This window comes from Lipotes vexillifer, unplaced genomic scaffold (assembly GCF_000442215.2).
Source record: "Lipotes vexillifer unplaced genomic scaffold, Lipotes_vexillifer_v1.1 scaffold1335, whole genome shotgun sequence".
NCBI classification, from domain to species: domain Eukaryota; kingdom Metazoa; phylum Chordata; class Mammalia; order Artiodactyla; family Lipotidae; genus Lipotes; species Lipotes vexillifer.
The window spans coordinates 729,968-742,106 of record NW_006770293.1 but is presented as its reverse complement, the minus strand read 5'-3'; positions in this window follow the sequence as shown (position 1 = coordinate 742,106).

Here is a 12,139-nt window from a genome sequence, read left to right as displayed (position 1 = left end):
TGGTTCCTTTTGATTCATTCTTTAGACTGCAGGCAGAGTGGTATTTCTAAAATACAAGTCTAGGGGCTTCCCTAGAAGCCCCTAAAATACAAGTCTAGGGGCTTCCCTGGTGGTGCAGTGGTTGAAAGTCCGCCTGCCGATGCAGGGGACATGGGTTCGTGCCCCGGTCCGGGAGGATCCCACGTGCCGCGGAGCGGCTGGGCCCGTGAGCCATGGCCGCTGGGCCTGCGCGTCCGGAGCCTGTGCTCCGCAACGGGAGAGGCCACAACGGTGAGAGGCCCTGGTACCGCACAAAAAAAGTAAAATAAAATAAAATAAAATAAAATACAAGTCTATGTCTCTTTCCTGGATAGAGACCTGAATGGCTTGCCATTGCCCTTAGGATAAAAGCCATATGGGTATTCACAGCCATTTAAGATCTGACCCATGCCGTCCTTCCCAGCCTCACCTCTCTTCACCCCTGCCTTCTCAGGCTACACTACTTTCAGTTCCTTATATGTAGCCTGATCTCTCACTTCAGGACCTTCATACTTGCTATTCCTTCTTCCTAGAACGTTCTTCCACCCAGTTCCCCTCCTTGCTTGCCTAAATCCTACTCAGCTTAGCTCTCAGTCCTTCTCTGATGCTCTGACAAGGTGAAGGACCCCTATTATGTTTTCTTTGTAGCACCCTTTAATCCTCTTGCCATAGCATTAATTACACATGTATTGCATTGATTATCCCCCTCTCCGCCCCCGCCCCCCCGCACTTCTAGAACGTAGGATTGGGAAGACAGTAGTCATGTGTGTTCTGTTCACCATTATATCCCTTGTGCCAATGCTGGCATATATGGAGGCCCAATCTATTGAAAAATGAATGAATGATGAGTGAATGACTTGCTTCCTTTATGAGTAACTGTAAAAACTTAGGGGCTCCATGCTCTAGCTCAGGAAATGGATTGTTAAGGAGGACATTTCAGACAACTGTAGCAGGTACGGTAGTCCCCCTTATCCAAGGTTTCGCTTTTCATGGTTTCAGTTACCCACGGTAAACTGGGGTCCAAAAATATTAAATGGAAAATTCCAGAAATAAACAATTCATAAGTTTTAAATTCTGTGCCATTCTGAGTAGCGTGATGAAATCTTGTGCTGTCCCGCTCCATCCCACCTGATTCATGAATCATGCCTTTGTCCAGAGTATCCTGCCATCTTGGTTATCATACGTGGTATCTCAGTGCTTGTGTTCAAGTCACCCTTATTTTACTTAATAATGGCCCCAAAGCACAAGAGTAGTGATGCTGGCCATTCAGATATGCCAAAGAGAAGCCATAAGTGCTTCCTTTAAGTGAAAAGGTGGAAGTTCGTGATTTAATAGTTAAATAAAACGATTTTTTAAAATCGTTTGCTGAGGTTGCTAAGGTCTACGGTTGAGAACGAATCTTGTACTCATGAAATTGTGAAGAAGGAAAAAGAAATTTGTACTAGTTTTGCTGTTGCACTTCAAACTGCAAAAGTTACGGCCACAGTGCATGATAAGTACTTAGTTCAGATAGAAAATGCATTAAATTTGTATAGTAAGATAGGTTGAGAGAGAGAGAGGCCACATATGTTTTATTAGAGTATATTGTTATCATTTTTCTCTTATTTGTTAGTTATTGTTAATCTCTTACTGTGCCTAATTTATAAATTAAACTTCATCATAGGTATGTATGTACAGGAAAATACAGTATATATAGTGTCTAGTACTATCCACAGTTTCAGGCATCCACTGGGATCTTAGAATGTATCCCCTACAGACAAGGGGAGACTATAGGGGGGGTATATCTGAAAGTGTCTTATCCCAAAGTGGCCTCTTCTTGGTCCCTAAAGGGCTGGAGCATTGGTTCTGAGCTCCTTGTGAGGTCCCTCTACTTCCTCTCCACATCACTTGCCCACCTCCTTCAGTGACATGGCATGCTCTGGTCATTGCTGTAATATAACCACCATACCAAAATCTCAAGGCCCTTCTCTGACCACCTCCCCCATTCCCATACTGTTGCTGGGTTATTCAGGGCCAATGTGCAGACTGCTGTCTGCGTCCAGGAGCATGTCCAGAGGCTCTGCATCTGGAAGTCGGCCTGCTGAGCCTCACAAAACCCCAACTGCTGCTAAGTATCTGACTCACCCTTTTCTCTGCTCCAACAAGACATAGAAAGAAGAGCAATAAAAGGTAAATGTAATGATAGACCAGATATGCAAATACAAAAGCAATTACATAATGAATTTTATCACAGTCAACACATTCCCCAGTCAGATCTGTTTCCTCCTTGAAGGGGTGAGGTAGGGAAATTACATACCAAATCTCAAAGAGGGTTACTAATCTGACTCTCAGAATTGAGAGGCCAGAGAACTAGTTCGACAACTTTTCTGCTTTTGGAACTGTTAGGAACTGCTTAGGGGAAACTTAGGAACTTGCCTATCAGCGCTGTAACTAATTTATGGTTGGTTTCCCAGACACCTCTTTACAGTACTAAGTTCAAATTGATATAAACTTGTGGGGAGCAATTCGGCAACACATAGCAATCCTGGCATTTTCCTCTTTGCTGTCAGCTCCATTTTTGCCCATCCATGGCTCTGCAGAACCAAATCCATAATTTGCAGGGTCAGTGCAAAACAAAAATGCTAGACTGTTTGTTCAACACAAATTTCAAAAGAGTGACAGCATGGGGCTCTTCTAAGGATGAAGCCCTGTGCAGCTGCACAGATGGAATGGCCATGAAGCTGACCTTGCTTGGCCTTGTGTCTCTGTATCACATGGAGCTGGACTCTGTAAACTATTTTTCCAGACTTCTTTGCCATCTTGCTTCTGATTAGGTTCAGTCAATGGGAGGCATTGGTGGGGTGGGAGGGGCACCTGAAAGGCAGGAAGGAAGAAGGCATTTGTATCCCCCTCTGCTTCTGGCTCCATCTCCAGAAGCAGTGGAGCATCCCTTGGTTCCAGCAGCTGCAGTGGTGGTGACTGTGGTTCCTGCATCCTGCAGTGATTCTAGCAGTAGCGTGAGTGGTTTCAACAGTTAAGTACAAGTCTTCATCAGTGTCCGCAGTGAGAGTGTCCTGGGTTCTGGCAACACTACCTCCTCCTGTTTGTTCCTGTAATCCTGGTGTTGGTAGTGGCTTCTTGCAGTTACTAATGTAGGGGTTATCTTACCTCCCCCTTTTTGCTTCTTCAGTCCTTCCAACAATAATAATTATTCCTTAAATTAGGTACCCTGATTGAAACAATTACCATGGTTTTTATTTTCCTGATGGGACACTGGTTGAAAAGTAGCTAAATTCTTAAAATTATATCTACCCCTTGACTCAGCTGTTCAACCTCTAAGGACTTATACTAAGTATATAATCATGGAGTGGGAAAAGATCTAGACAAAATACTCTTTATTACAGCATTGTCTGTAGTAGTAGAACCCTGGAAAAAGCTAATTCCCAGATATCCAGCAATGCATCCATTAATGATAATGAGGTAGGAAAGACAAATATTAACGAAACAACATGTAACACAAAATCCAGAAATGGACTCAAACATTTATGGAAATTTAGTATACGACTAAAGTGGTATCTCAGATCAATACATAGCAAGGACATTACAGGGAAAGACCAGCAGGAGGGATACTGATCGATATCCCTCATGAAAATAATATGAAAATCCTTAACAAAGTACCAGCAAATAGAACCAAGCAGTATATGAAAAGATAATAAATTATAACCAACTGTGGTTTATTCCAGAAATGCTGTTAACTTAACATTCAAAAATAAATTAATATAATTCACCAGATTAACAGAATAAAGGCCAAAAAAAAAGCACACGATCACCACAGATGTAGAAAAAGCACTTTTCAAAATTCATGATAAAAACTCAACAAACTAAGAATAGAAGGGTACTTTCTCCATCTGATAAAGTGTATCTACAACCTACAGCTAACATCATACTTAATGGTTATGGTTTCCTAGGCAACTCCATATACTGCAAAGTAGTTCAAATTGTCATAAACTTTGTGGAGAGCAGTTTGGCAACACAGAGCCAGCTGGTCCTTTACCTGTTTGCTCTCAGGTAAGATCAAGAACAAGGCAGAGATGCTCACTCCCCCTACTTCAGCCAACATTTTACTAGACTTTTTAGCAAGTACAATGAGGTAAGAGAAAGAAAAGGTATGAAGCTCAAAAAGAGGAAGAAAAACTATTCAGAGATGACATGATTATATCTTTAAAAAAATAAAATCCAAACATAGGATTGGAATAGCTAGATATCATTTGGAAAAATTTTAATCGGGTACATACTTCACAAAGTACACCAGAAGGAAAAACAACAACATTTAAAATTGATCAATGAAATCATAAGGGCTCTAGAGGAAGCCATGGGACAATTATTTTATAATATGAATGGGGAAGGACTTTAAAATTATGAAATAACATCTAGAAGTATAAGAAACTGATAAATATAACAACAATAACAAAAAAAAAACCAAACTTCTGCATGGCAGAAACACACAAAGATAAAAGGCAAATGACAAATTGGCCAAAAATATTTGTGATTCATTCCAAAGACAAAGGGCTAATATCCTAATATGAAAAGACTCTAGAGGGAAAAAGCCTACAGTCCAAAAGAAAATGGACCATAGCTATGGGTTAAAAAGGAAACATCCAAAGCTCTCAAACATACGAAAAAGTTCTCAACCTCACCTCCAATGAGAGAATGAAAATTTAAAGGCTGAAATATCATTTTTATCAATCAGAATGGCAAAGGTCAGCTTCTTAACCAACTCATTGATGAAGATGTGGAGAAACAGGCACTTTTATACATTGCTAGTTTATACTTTTACACATTTCTGTAGGGAGTTTGTACCTGGTACAAACTCTAGGGAGAGCAGTTTGACATCTATCAAAATTACAAATGCACGTACGCAGCTTTTAACCCAGAATTACACTCTAAGAAATTTATCCTTCGAGTGTATTGCTCCAAAGTGAAAGAAGGTTATTTAAAGTAGTCTTTTTTGAAATTCCAAAAGACCCAAAGTAACCTAAATGCTGAGCAGCAGGGGACTCGTTAAGGTACATTTGTATTAGAATTCTATGGCAGTCCTTAGATGTGAGGAAACTGTATGTACTGATCTGTAGTGATCGTCAAGATATATTATTATGTTTGTAAAGCAAGATGCAGAACACTGCTATGATATAACCACTTGTGTAAAAATGTGGTCAAGATATGTGTATTTCTTGGATGTATATAAAATATCTCCGGAGGGATTTAAAAAAGAAAAACTTAGTTGCTTCTGGAAAGGGTAACTAGGTAACTGAAGGACAGGGTTGGAGAAGAGATTTTTCATTACATATCCCTTTAAACTTTTAAAATTGAACCATGTGAATGCTTACTTATTCAAAAGATAATTCTTTTAAATAATAAGGTAGAAGAATGTAAAATAATGTGGAAAACATTCATAGAATTATTAGCTGAAATTGTTCAGCTGACTTGTTAGCTGAAGAACAGGTTACACAAAAATATGTACGGCCTGATCTCGCTTTTATTTTTTTTTAATGTATAGCTGTGCATTAAGAGGACAAAACCAATATATACTGAAATATTAACCATGGCTACCTCTGGGTTTGTGGGGTATGATTAATTTTTATTTGTTTTCTTAGAGTTTATCTGTATTTTTTAACTCTTTTACAATGAAAATACATTCGTTTCATAACAAGAAATAGAAGTTATTAAGAAAGCCCCACAAATGCATGGTTTACCATCTCAGCTGGGCAGCTGTTGCTGTTTAACGATCCTATTACTCGCATTGAGTCAATTCATTCTTCCAGCAGACAGAACCTGCCATGTGCCAGGCACGGTGCAAGGAGATATAAGTAAGGTGGCTTATTCTGATGACAGGTGTTCCAAACCCTTGCCACTTTCCCCGTGGCCTCTGTCACATTCCCCATCATCTCCCTTGCACAGATTACCTTGTTTCTACTTCACAAAGAAAACAGGCATGAACTCCCCAGGGCTTTCCTCTTTCCACCTCCAAACTTCGCATTTCAACCAGGCTCACAGTCTTCTTTCTGCCTCAAAGGAAGACAGAGCTTTACTTTTTCCTTCTGGGCCCTCGAGACACTTTTCCCTCTGTACCTTGTTTTATCGGTGATCTTCTCCTTCATATATTTTAAATTTGTGCCTAACCACTCCCTCCTTCTCCTTGATGAAACGTATTCAAGTATTTGCGATCTAGAAAAAATGTTCTGATCATCTTTCCTTCCCTCCATATACCCCTACATCTGCTTTTCCCCTTAACCTTCCAACTTCTTGCAAAACCACACCATAGGCTCTGATGATATGTGTTTACCTATAGTTCACACCCCAGCTCATTTGAGTTTGATTAATGTACCCCTAACCTATGGAAACTTTTCTTGCTAAATGTGTCTGTTGGGCTGCAAATAACAGAGCATCCAACTGGCAGTGGCTTAAACACAAACACTATGATTTCTCCTTATAAACAGGCCCAGAAGTAGGTCACTGCTAGCAGTTCAGCACTTAACCAATGACAGGGCTCTGGGTTGGTCTCAGATATCCTCTTGGCCTTCTTTTCATGGTCATAACAGATCTAAACATCCTCCCCTCACACAACTGTGTGAGGGGATCTGAATGGCTCAATGAACAGAATTTCTCCTCCTTACACCCAGTTGTCAGAACCGAGTCACATGCCCACCTCCAGAGCAGAGATAGGCCTACTTTTTCTGAGATCAAGGGATCTCTGCCAGAAAGGAGAGGGGAGGGGTAGTTTTGTTTAGGAAGTGAAGTGTCTGACTCACCAAAGTGCCCCATCACCTCTTAATTTTTAAATCCAGTCCCTATCCTATTTGACCACGGGCAACAACTCCCTTTCTCTGGACCCTCTCTTCCTCTGGCTCTTTTTTTTTTTTTTTTTTTTTTTTTTTTTTTTTTTGGGCTCTAGGCGCGCAGGCTTCAGTAGCTGTGGCACGTGGGCTTCGGAGTTGTGGCTCACAGGTTCTAGAGCGCCGGCTCAGTAGTTGTGGCGCACGGGCTTAGTTGCTCCGTGGCATGTGGGGTCTTCCTGGACCAGGGATCGGACCCACGTCCCCTGCACCGGCAGGTGGATTCTCAACCACTGCGCCACCAGGGAAGTCCCCCTCTGGCTCTTGAGGCACACCTTTTCTCCTGTTCTCCCCTTCAGCATGTACACCATCATTTTCTCTTTTCCCTTGACATTTGCTCCCTGGACAATCTCATCCACTACCATAATCCCAGTCTCAACCTAGACGGATAATTGACTTCTCTAAACCCTAAGACTCTTCTGAGATCCAGTCCTATCTTTCCAAATGCCTACTGGCCATCTCTGTCTAAATAGATCATTTGGGCTCTTTGTGTTGCAAACACCATAACAAAACTGGCTTTACAAAATAGAGTACTTATTTGTTCACATACCATGAAAATTCGCAGGTTGTGTAAGCTTTAGGGTCAATTTGAGTCATTAACTCACTGGATCAAAGACCCCAGTTCCTTTCCAACTCTCTGATCTGACTTCTGTCTGTCCAACTCGCCCTGTGGCTGGCTTCCCTCATGGTCACAGAATGCATGAAGATCTTCCAGACTCTGCCATCTCCCAAGAAATGGGAGACTTGGTATTGGGTGGACGCCCAATGGCCCTCAGGCTCATCACACTCAAAGTGTCAAAACTAAGTTAATTACTCCAGTCTCTGCCCCCATGTTCAAATTCACTCCTCCAGTGTTTTTTTTCTATCTCAGTTAATGGCCCCAGTCCCCACATTCATAAGCCTGGGGCTTACTGTGGACTCCTCCTAATATTCAGTTGGTTACTAAGCTTGGCCGATGCTATTTTCTGACCATCTCTCTTTGTAATCACCTCTCAATTAGTTTCCTGCCTCCAGGTTCTCTCTGCCTCAGTTGATCCTCCATATTTACCCTACAGTTATCTTTCTCTTTGAGGCCCTTCTTGACAGGTTCATAGTTCCTGCCACTCCCAGAGGAAGAATTAGATGACTCTTGGTGCCCCAAACACATTCTGCACCATCTTGCCCTCACATCTATGCCAGGTGTGGGATGCCTTTCTTCCTCTCGTCTTTTAATCATCCTTCACAACCCAGCTCAAATATAACTTCTACCATGAAGCCTTTACTTATCTACCCACCAAGGAGGGCTAATTACTGATTCCTTGGAATCCCAGAGGTCTTTGTCTTTGTACAACCTGTTTTGTTTGCACGTACCACACTATGTTGTAATTTTTTGGACATACGTCTTCTTCCACCATACCGTGAACTCTTTGGGAAGGTATACCATAGTAGTCATTAATTTCCTGTACATCAGTATATCTACTTAGAGTTAATATTATACCACTTCACATAAAATTTTAAAGTCTTGTAATATAGAGCTTCACTTACCCTCCCCCATCTTTTATGCTATAATTATTATATGTAGTACACATACATTATGGTGAACTTCACAAGACAGTGTTATAATTTTTGCCTTAAATAGTTAATATGTATTTTAAAGAAATGTTTTAAGTCTTTCATATTTACCCACGTATTTGCCATTTCTGATTCTCTTTATTCCTTCCTAAAGAGCTGAGTCTCTATATCAGAGTTGATTTTCCTTCATCCCAAAGAACTTCCTTTAGCATTTCTTGTAGTGCTGACCCGCTGGTGGCAAATTCTCTTGGTTTTCTTTCATCTGAAATTATCTTTATTTTGCCTTCATTCTTGAAGGATATTTTCACTAGATATAGAAATCTGGTTTGACTGGAGTTTTTTCTTTCAGTACCTCAAAGATGGCATCCATTGTATTCCAGTCTTTATTGCTTCTGATGAGAAGTCAGTGGCATTCAAATCATTATTCCTCTTTATACAATATGACTTTCTTCTGGCAGCTTTTATGATTTCCTCTTTGTGTTTATGTTTCAGGAGCTTGACTATGATGTGCTTAGGTGCGGTTTTCTTTGTATTAATGCTGCTTAGTGTTCACTGACCTTTTTGAATATGTCAATTTACGTGTCACTGTTATTTCTTCCAATATATTGCCTGTCCCATTCTCTCTCTCTCTTCTCCTGGGACCCTAATTATACATGTATTAGATATTCTGATATTGACCCACAGGTCCCTGAGGCTCTTTTTTTCCCATTTTTTTCTCTCTGTCTTCTGATTGGGTAATTTCTATTGATATCATCAAGTTCACTGGCTCTTGTCATTTCCACCTACTGTTTTTAAATTCTATAAATTTCCACTTGATTTTTGTTTGTTTGTTTCAATTTCTCTACTGAGACCTCCTGTCCATTCATTACAAGCATATTTTTCTTTCTGCCCATGAGCATGAGTATAATGGCTGCTTTAAAATCCATATCTGCAATATGCAACATCTGAGTTATCCAGGGGTTGTTGTCCATTGACTGTCTTTTATGATGTGAGTGGGTCATATTTTTCTGTTTCTTGATATGTCAAGTAACTTTGGAATATGCCCTGGATACTGTGGATAACAGGTTGTAAAGACTGTGGATTCTGTTATATTCCTCTAAAGAGTATTGATTTTTTTCATTTAAGTGAACAGTTAACTTGGCTGAACTCAAACGGCAAAACTCCATTTCCCCTACAGTGAGTGGCTGCTCAGATTTCAGGTCACTTGTGTCTTCTTACCTGGGGTGCTCGTAGTCTGTCGCATGCATGTATGATTCAGCAATCAGCCAGAGATTTGGGCAGAGTTTATACCTAGAATTTGGGGCTCCTCCTCTCTAGCTCTCTCTTTTCTGGAGTTTCTTCCCTTACTTACCAGCATTTGTGGGTGCCCCAAAACTTATCCTCTGGCTCTTTAAGCCAGTAAGATTGTTGCCTTTCTGTCAGTATTTTAGCCATTGTAAATGGTACAAATTAGGACCTACACGCAAGCTAAAAGCCATAATAAACAGGAAATTCTCCTCATGTCATTCCCTTCTTCCAAATGTAACTCCCTTCCACTATCTGCCTGCTTTTGTTCACTCTTCAGGAGCCTCAGGTAATTTTATCCAGTTATATTTTATCCAGAGTTATAGTTGGTATCTATTAAGAGGGTTGGTCCAACAAAAAGCATAGTCAGTAATACTGGACATGGGCCCAACAACTATTTCTAGCTCTCTGCCATCTGGGCACATGGAAGGATTATGGTTCTTCTTGTTCCCTTTATGGATGAGATGCGACAAATGAGATGTAATTAGAAACTATGACTTGAATGTTCCAAATAGTGGCTGTTCCAGCAACCTGGGTCTTGAATTAAGAGACTCCAGTCAGTCTTTGTTCAAAATACATGGTGAACAAGAAACAAATCTATTGCACCATGCTGCCTCTGTTCTACAAATATGCTCAGCATCTTCATAAGTAGCCAAAATATTGTAGTGCAAGCTAAATACATGGCCATGTCCTTGCCCATCACCCTCACCTTTTCTTCAGCACGAGCATCTAGAGTAAGGGAAGGAGCCTGTGTGACCCACCTTGCTGCCACACACTCAGGTAACATCTGCATACGTCACAATGTGCTTTGCCACAGCTGAAAGAACTCACTGTTGCCTTACAGCTTCTACATATACAGGGGCACGGTAATAGAGTGCTAAAGAGCATGCGCTCTGGATTCAGAGTACTGAGTTAAAATCCTAGCTTCGCCACCGTGTGAGCCTGGATTTGTCATTGATTCTCTCCTAACCTTAATCTCCTCATCTATAAACCAGGAGTACTAAGACCACACAGAGTGCATTTTGGAGTGCCTGGTATATAGCAAGGTTCAAACAATATTACAGCTGTTTATCCCCTGTTTACATTCAGCAGAATTTACTGAGAGCTTATTATCTGCCAGTCCCTGTTCTAGACACTAAGAATACATCAGTGAACAAACAGCTTGTATTTAGGAGGAGTCAGATAATAAACAACAAATATAACAAATAAGCAAAGTATGTAGCATGTGGGAATGATAAGTGCCATGGGAAGACAATGTAGAAAAGGGCAACTGCAGGGGTTGCAACTACAAATAGGACAGCCAGGGCAGACCTTGCTTAGAAGGGGACATTGGCGCCAAGGCTTGGAGGAGGTGAGGGAGTGAGGCAGGCAGAGGTCTTGGAGAAGAGGGTCCGGGTGGATGGGAGAGCCATTGCGAATGTTTTAAGGCAGGAATGTGGCTAGAAAGTTCCCAGCTGAGCAAGGTGGGCAGGGTGGCTGGAGCGGAATGAGGCAGGGGGTGCAAGAAGGAGAGGAGGTCAGACAGCCACCTTTCAGGTGGATGGTATGGGCCCCGTCCCCATGGTGAGGACTTCGGCAGTCACCCTAAGACAGGAATCACTGCGGAGTTTTGAGCAGAGGAGAGATGTGACCTGTCGTGTGTTTTTAAAAGAGCTCTCTAGCAGTTGTGTTGAGAAAAGGAACCAGGGCAGGGGTGGAAGCAGGAAGACCAGCCGAAGACCACTGAAGTTATCTATACAAGAGATGAAGGTGATAGCAGTGCTAGATTCTGGCTGTATTTGGAAAATACAGCTAACAAGAGTTCCTGATGGATCTGCTGTGGGGTATAGATTAAAGAGAGGCATCCGAATAACTCCTCAGTTTTTGGCCTGAGCAATCAGAATCACAGGAGTGCCTTTATCTAAGATGGGGGGGGGGGTCTTTGAATTGAGCCTTTTGGGGGGGAAATAATCAGTAGTTCAATTTTATTTCTTTTTATTGAAGTATAGTTAACTTACAATGTTGTGTTAGTTTCAAGTGTACAGGAAAGTGATTCAGTTATACACATATTATACTTTTTCAGATTATTTCCCATTATAGGTTATTATAATATATTCAGTATATAGTTCCCTGTGCTATACTCAGTAGTTCAGTTTTAAAATGTTAAGTTTGAGATGCCTGTTAGATCTTCAAGTGGAGGTGAGGAATAGATGGTTAGTCAAGTGTGATGTTTGAGACAGGTCTGGACTGAAGATAAAAATTTGGCAGCCACTGGCATATAGAAGGTATTAATGTCTTCAGGGTGGATTAAGTCACCAAGAGAGAATATAGATGTAGAAAAGGGCAAAGGATAGGGCCCTGGGGCACCCCAGTTCTTAGAGAGCCAGGAGAAGAGCTGAAAAAGAGTCCAGCTAAGGAGACTAAGAAGGAATTAA